Here is a 7,950-nt window from a genome sequence, read left to right as displayed (position 1 = left end):
ATCTGGCAGGGGACTCGGGACCCGTGTGTATTTGCCACCTTTTCCACAGCAGCTCAGGGAAAGCTCCTGTTTTGCAATCTCAGTGCTCCCCTCCAAGGGCTCAACCTTTTGCCTCGTGCTCCCAAATGCCATGTCAACCCTCCAGGGAGGTGGGCCAGGGAAAATCCAGGCTCTTTTCCTGTGTGCTAGGGACCTGTCCTCTATGCAGCAGTTTCTTGCTGTGACACACACTGTTTTCATTTTCCAGAAAGGAGCTAAAAGCTAACAGCTTATTTCTTGGGAAAGGGCAAGGGGTGCCTCTTCATACAGCCAGCAGCGACTTGAGCTCTGGAGGATGGAAAGGAGGAGGCTGACACTTCTGTACTGCTCGTCACCTTATTAGAAGCAAACTGGCATTAACCTCACCCCTGTGTAGGACGGACAGAGATGTCAAGTCACAGAAAGCACGAGGGGTATTTACACTGTAAATGTCAGAGTACGTCAGTCCCCCAGGATACGCAAATGGCTGTTGCTCTTCACCCAGGTACAAACTGTGAATGCTGCAGAAGGGGCTCTGCTTCTTCTCCCCCTGCGCCGCATGCGATCCATCATCAAACCCTGCTCCTGCGACTCACTAAACTTACTTTCCTAAAATGATAAATCCGCCTCTAAGTAAATGCCACTGAGAAAGTTTCAGCTCTAGGAGAAGGATTTTGAGAGAGCCGTGCTCAGATAAGCAATCTGTACTGAATCCTAACTAGAACATCTCATGGGCACACTTGCGGTAATTATTATATAAGAGTAGCTTAATATGAGATTAAGTTCCTGTATCTTTTGTACTCCACAGACAAAGTACGAGGCGAGGCAAGGCAAGGAAACAGAGGAGCTTTATAACCGTCTCATGTCCACACACATGACTGCTACTGCTGCTCAGTTCTTAAATAGCTCAACACAAACCTTAAGTCAGAATTCCCTGTACACCCAGTTCTTCCATTAACCTCTCTATGCGAGGAATGCGGGATTGGACACCATCACGCAGGGCCAAGCCACTGTCCTTCCCATGCTCTCTGCTTACTGGGAACCCCTTTAAAGGCTCAAACTGGAATCTGTTACTGTAATGAAGCAGACACTGTTGCTCTTGAAAACTAAGCTGCACAGACTGCTTTGTTTTTGTAGGGTTGCTAGGGAGCACTGGTTACTATTATTGAATTTTTTAAGGCCTCTGAACTACTTATCAAAACAAGTTATTCCACGCGCACCAGAAGTAATGAAGCCTGGTTCCCTACAGCTTTGCATCCTTTGTCCCTGAACTTTTTTTCCCAGTGCAATGTCCCCTTCCTCTCCCTAAAGCCAGGATCTCGCTCCCACATCTCCCTTCTGCTTGGCAGAGCAAGAGGGAGCAGACGCGATAGCTGGGTCACAACCATAAACTTGGTTATTGGCTGGCTGGGAGCTACAAACAGTGGCAGATTGCTAAATTCTGCCTATTTTGCTCTCACTGGGGGACTAATTTTGGACTTTCTCTACTATCCAGTCATCAGTTTTCACAAAATTTGTAGGAACTTCATTCTCTTTGTGATTTGATGAGTCTAGCTGAAATCTGGCCAAAAGCTTTTTCCGAGGGGAAAAGGGAGCAGTGGATGTGCAGGCAGTCAAGCTGCACAATCTGGAAATCAGGCTAAAAGCACATACAGTAAGGAACTACCTAGATTTTGCAACCAGATACACAGGAAAAACATGTCTCATTAAGTCCCAGATACTCAGTATCATATTTGTAGCTGTATCTGATAATGGTACTTCTGACACAGACTATTTAATGAACACACCTAGGACCTGACAAGTGTGACTGTCAGAACACTGATGTGATGAGTATTCACACATCAGGATGTTGCAATTTAAAGGACATAGATACCATTAAAATGCCAGGGTCCAGAGTGCAAAAGCAAATGGAAAAGCTCTGAGAAACCCAAGCCTTGAAGCTGGCAGCTTGTTAATTTTAATTAATTAATAATTTAATTAATTTAATTAATTAATAATCTCCTTTACCAGCAGAAGTAGGGAGGTGATTGTGCCCCTGTACTCAGCACTGGTGAGGCCACACCTGGAGTATTGTGTCCAGCTTTGGGCACCTCAATACAAGAGAGATATCGAGGTGCTGGAGCAGGTGCAGAGGAGGGCAACGAAGCTGGTGAAGGGCCTGGAAAACAAATCATATGAAGAGCGGTTGAAAGAGCTGGGACTGTTTAGTATGAGGAAGAGGAGGCTGAGGGGAGACCTCCTCACTCTCTACAACTACTTGAAAGGACACTGTAGAGATGTTGGTGCTGCTCTCTCCGCACAGGCAATTAATGACAGAACGAGAGGGAATGGCTTCCAGCTCCAACAGGGTAGGTTTAGACTGAACATTAGGAAAGAATTTTTCACAGAAAGAGTGGTCGGGCATAGGCTGCCCAGGGAGGTGGTTGAGTCACCATCCCTGGATGTGTTTAAGAGACATTTAGATGTGGTGTTGGGGGATATGGTATAGGGGAGAACTTTGTAGAGTAGGGTAGATGGTTGGACTCGATGATCCCAAGGGTCTCTTCCAACCTAGACAATTCTATGATTCTATGATTCTATGATTCAAATGGCTGCTTTGCACCTCCTCTACAAGACAGGAGAGCTAAGTAGCCTTCCCTTTCCCAAGTTTTCCTTTTAAAAGGACCTTTTGGGGAAAATTTCTCATGGTTGCTAACAAAACATTCAGCTGCACCAGCACTAGCACAGGGGGAGCGTAGGCATGACGCACCTGTGAATATACTGCAATCCTCTGTGAGCCCTCTCGTGTGTGAGTGCACTAACAAGTGATTTTGAGCACAGGATAGCACACATGGGTGCACAGACACAGAGGCACCAGCAACAAGGCCTGCACACCTGATCTACTCATCTGGTCACCTTTGCTACTGAGCACATGGTTAAATGTGGACACGAGCATACTCAGGAGAAAGCAGAACCATGCAAACGCACATCACGGAGTCACAGCCCGGTTGGGATTAGCAGGGACCTCTGGAGGCCATCTGCTCAACCAGGGCCACCCACAGCTGGTTGCCCAGGATCATGTCCAGACAGCTTTTCAATATCTCCAAGGATGGAGAGAGTCTACAAACTCTCTGGGCAACCTGGGCCACTGCTTGGTCACCTCCACAGCAAGGAAGTGTTTCCTGACATTCAGATGGACCCTCTTATGTTTCAATGTGTGCCCATTGCCTCTTGTCATGCCACTGGGCACCACTGATAAGAGCCTGGTTCTGTCTTCTTTACACCCTCCCTGCAGGTATTTGTACACATTGATGAGATCCCCTCTGAGCCTTCTCTTCTCCACGCTGAACAGTCCCAGCTCTCAGCTTCTCCTCATAGGAGAGATGCTACAGTCCTTTAATCATCTTAGTGGCCCTTTGCTGGACTCTCTCCAGGAGCTACACAGCCCTCTTGTCCTGAGGAGCCCAGAACTGGACACAAAACTCCAGACATGCCTACGAGCACAAATCCAGAATGCTTAAGGAACTATCAAGGGAGAACAGTACCAACAGCAGAGTGGCAGGCGTTCACTTGTGTCACTACCTTCTTCCTAAACTTGGAGGCTTCCTTCTTATAGCCTTCCTGCTCTGATGCGACTCTAGGATGAACATCCTCTGGGGAAGAGGAATTTGGTCACAGGGAAAAGGCTACCAGGACTATGTAATACGGAGCCAGAACCTGGAAATACACTGACCTTCAGAGCATGGCTGTGTACCATTCCCAGGCTCTCAAGACAGGGCTGAGGCAAGCAAGGACAAAGCAGCAGCTATTAGATCAATAACTCAAAGATGTCTTCAAACATTAGTTATCATCAACAACTAGAAGAATTTCATCTCCTTTCATCTTGTGTGAACGGCTCACTCCCCAGAGTCCCACAACATTCAACAAGATGATATTTATATTGAAAAAGGATTTGTATTGACTCTTTCCTCTCAAATAATTGATAAGCTCTTACTGCAATCCAATTTGAGCAGTCTCAGCCCCAGTTGTGCCCAAGGTCTGGTCTAGTTCCAGCCCATCTCATTATCTAAAGCACCAGAAGCAGGTGTTGTTTACAGCACTTGCTAGAAGATACTGGATTTCTGCACAAAGAATACAAATCTGAAGGCCACAGTGGGAAACATAACTTACTCAGAACTAACTCTATTCAGCCATTTGATTATGTCTCTCTGCCATCTTATTCCTATCCCATTTCTTTTTCCTTCTTTCCTATTCCTTCTCTCCTTCCTTACTGTCTTTTCAGCATCCATCAAAGCCAGAGAAGAAACTTCCCCAGACTTTGGTGGTCTTTGAAACGTTTCAAACCTTCTGACCTCTCCTCCCCAGGCAGGGGGACACAAATCACCTCAGCTTCATCATGTCCAAGTATGGGGAGAGCATTAAACCAGTGAACAAAATGAAGGGCCTGAGAGATTATCCAGGCCAATTTCTCTGATCCAGTTCAGATTTTTTTCCCCAGGCTAAGAAGGTGAAGACTGTGCTATGCCCGGATAGGTTTCAGGAAACCACAGATGAGACCTTTGAAGGCTGAGATTGTTCTTTTCAATCCATTTGATGGAGAGGGTGGACTATTCTGACTGTAATGTTTTTTAACGTCAACTTCTCAAAAACCAAAAAAAAAGTAACAGTGAAAGGAACAGTGGTAGACACTCACACCAGTGTTACTTAGAATCCTGAGCTCCACCATGACACGTCCAATCCTTCATCATGCTACTCAAAAGACACAATTTCCAGCCTAGACCAGTTCACCAGAAGCTTTGTCACTCAACCAGCTTTAGCTAATATCTACAAACACCTCAATGCGACGTTCAGATTCAATATCTTGTCTGTATGCTTCTTCATTCTCTGCCTTATTTTCTTTTAATCCCTTTGGCTCACTTCTTCCACCAAAGTATAACTTCTACAGCGCAGCTCTCCCCCTCTGTATGCCCTTCCATTCCTCCATGGGAGAGGTAAGGCTGTATCCCACCAAACTACGTGTACCTTGGAAAACGTGCACATGTCTGCGGATAGCAGAGGTTACTGGAAACATTTAGCTATAGATGTTGAGGTACCGCATCTCCACAATGGCACTTTTCTCCCTGCAGCTGTGAGCCTGGTCGGCCAACACAGGGACCTTCGTCCTCAGCAGCCCCTTTAGAGGAAGCCCCTCATTTCAGAGTTTGCGCAGCAGCTCCCCCACAGCCCTCCCCACTTCATATCTACTCGCCAGAGTGGGCTCTCCCGTGGGTGCCAGCGCACACCCCATCCTCTCCAAGCACAGCTAAGACGCAGACACTGAACTTAACCCCAGTTCTACTTTGCAGTTGCCGCTAGGATTTGCCAAGCTTTCAATTCAGCTTGAATTGAAAGTCATGCTCAGCTCAAAATTAGGCTCCATGCTAAGCACTGTGGGAAGCCGCAATGGAACAAAATGGACTACAAGGTTGTCGGACTTATTTTTCACTCCTTACATTAACTAATTAGCTTTCTTCCTCATTAAAGTCCCTTCAAGCATATCAATTACCCAGCTCTGATGGCAGGGACAGTACAATAGCTCTCAGTGCAATCAGATGAGTTGGAATTCAGCACAGCAGACCAACAGGGCGGAGGATTGGGTTACCCGTGTGTCAGCAAAAGGGCATTATTCTCCTGACCTCCCTTTTGCAACAAGAGCTGAATGGTGGTTAGGAGAGGGGAGAGGAAATGCCAGGAAAATAGCACAATAAGCATCTTCCTAGGAGCTGCATGGGGAAAACAGTGCTGTGACAAAAGACAAGAGAAATATTTAAATGTCGGGCTAAAATTAGGACAGCCTAAAACTTGGCCTCTGTCTTCTTTTGTTTCTATCTAATGGGAGCAGCCTTGCAATTTCTGTCTTGGTTAGAACAATTCTCTCACTTCCCTCTAGGAAAACGGGGGAAATGGTGAAGACAAGGGATCCGTCTCAGCGGTGCCTCTGCTCTCAGAAGTGGGCATTCAGCTGAGCTGTGCTCGTGGCCCAGCACTCACCCACAACAAACACGCTCAGCCCGGCAGCTCAACAACTGCAGATTTCCATAGGTGAATTTTGGGTCAGACTCGTTTTTTTGAGGCCAATTTGTCCATCATTTGTGACAGTAATATCGTATTTGTGAATTGCTGCTATTGCCTCTATTAACCAGGTTCTTTGCATTGTCTTGTACCCGAGCTGTACGTTCCCCATCTGCCAGAGACTATTACAGCTACACTTACCTCAAATGCAAATGATTTCTTGAGCATCAACAAAAAAAGGTAACAGCACTGACATTGTATCTGTTAATCTTAAACCACTACATTCAGTTGGGTACATGGATGAAGATGCACTGCTCAGTGCAGCTGAATACTTAAAAGCACTGAGACAATAAGAATGCATTAAACTTTTATCTCCAGTGCTACAGCTACAATAAGCAATCAAAGAAATTGCCACTCTCCCAGGGCTCTGGATTGCCTAAAGGAAACTAACTTTTGTCTGTGTGTGTGTGTGTATGAAGAAAGATGGATAAAAGGATCTCAAATACCAGCTGCAGTGTGTTTGGCTACTTTGCGTTAGTCAAATGATGAGCGCTGAGGATTGCACAAAGCTCAGAAGAAGGCAATTTTATGCAGTCATATATAGGAAGGAAGAAATAAGATATTTTTCACTCCAAGGATTTCATGATCAAGCCCAGCCTTTTTTTTTTTTTTTTTAAATGTAAAATTCATAGGAGACAATTACCAACCTGATATTACTTTCATAACCACTTTGTGAAAAAACCCTGTGCACAAGTCTGTCTTTCTCTCGATACAACATTTGGGGGCCTGTATGTCACTATATGACAGGTGTAACTCACCGTTCCATGAGTGGTAGCAATAGCAGGACTATCAAATTACATTATCGTTTCTAGAACTACAATATACTAATCTAAAAGCTCTCATAAAAATTATACATGTTCCTTTTCAATTTATTCTCTGGCCATTTAATGATGTAGAAATTTCGTTTCTCATGAAATATCCACAAACTGGCCACTTTCCTCATGAAATATGCATGAATTATGGAATTCCTTACGCTCTTGAGAAAATAAACCACTTTAAAACTGAACATTTTCTCAGATTATCATGTAAGAATGCTTTCTTTTCCTTTTTTGACTCAGAACCAGGGCGGTTTCAGAAAAGGAGGTGCTTGGCATGTTCTAACCTTCTAATGTGAAGGAAAACACTGTTTAAAAAAACTGAAAAAATTCATAGAGATAATTCCAAAACAAATCTTTTCTTTTCAAATGTTGTCATCTTCTTTATTTTCCCACATTCCTTCAATGGGCAAAAGTATGTGGTAAGAAAACGTAGTATTTAAATAACTTTCTATTTTCAATTCACCTTGTTTCTTGGGTTCACATTTCTCTGTGTACGTTTTCTCTGTACTGAAGATAAAACCGTGTGAGTATCAATGAGGTATTTGCCACAGGAGCTATAACACCATTTTCTCAATTTGATTAATATAGCTCTAGGAAAAAAAAAAAATTCCCCCATCACCCCGTGTGCACAATTGTCTCACTTAAAATAGCACGTTTTGTCAAAGATTCTGCAAGAGCTTTACCAAGAAGCAGTGTTAGGTGTACTTTACAGTGTATGAAAAATAACCTTTTCCAGAAGCTCTTGATGTGAAATAACTTTGGGAGGGGGTTGGGTTTGGTTTTTTGTTTGTTTGTTTTTAAATATCCAGTATGAAGCACTTTCATTCCAAACTTTTCCCACTAAAAGTGGGAAGTTACTGCACGTTACAGACTTAAGGTAGATCAGGGGGCTTTTGACAATTTTTAAAAGCATTAAACCCCAAAGCATATCACCTGGACAGCCAGAGATTGACGTGCCAAAACAGCAAACGTGTTGGAAAGTGTTTCCTCTGGGAGTTGCCTTAGGCCCCACAAGGAGTAAATA

The sequence above is a fragment of the Numenius arquata genome, chromosome 11 (assembly GCF_964106895.1).
Source record: "Numenius arquata chromosome 11, bNumArq3.hap1.1, whole genome shotgun sequence".
NCBI lineage: Eukaryota > Metazoa > Chordata > Aves > Charadriiformes > Scolopacidae > Numenius > Numenius arquata.
Note: the sequence above shows the minus strand (reverse complement) of the source record.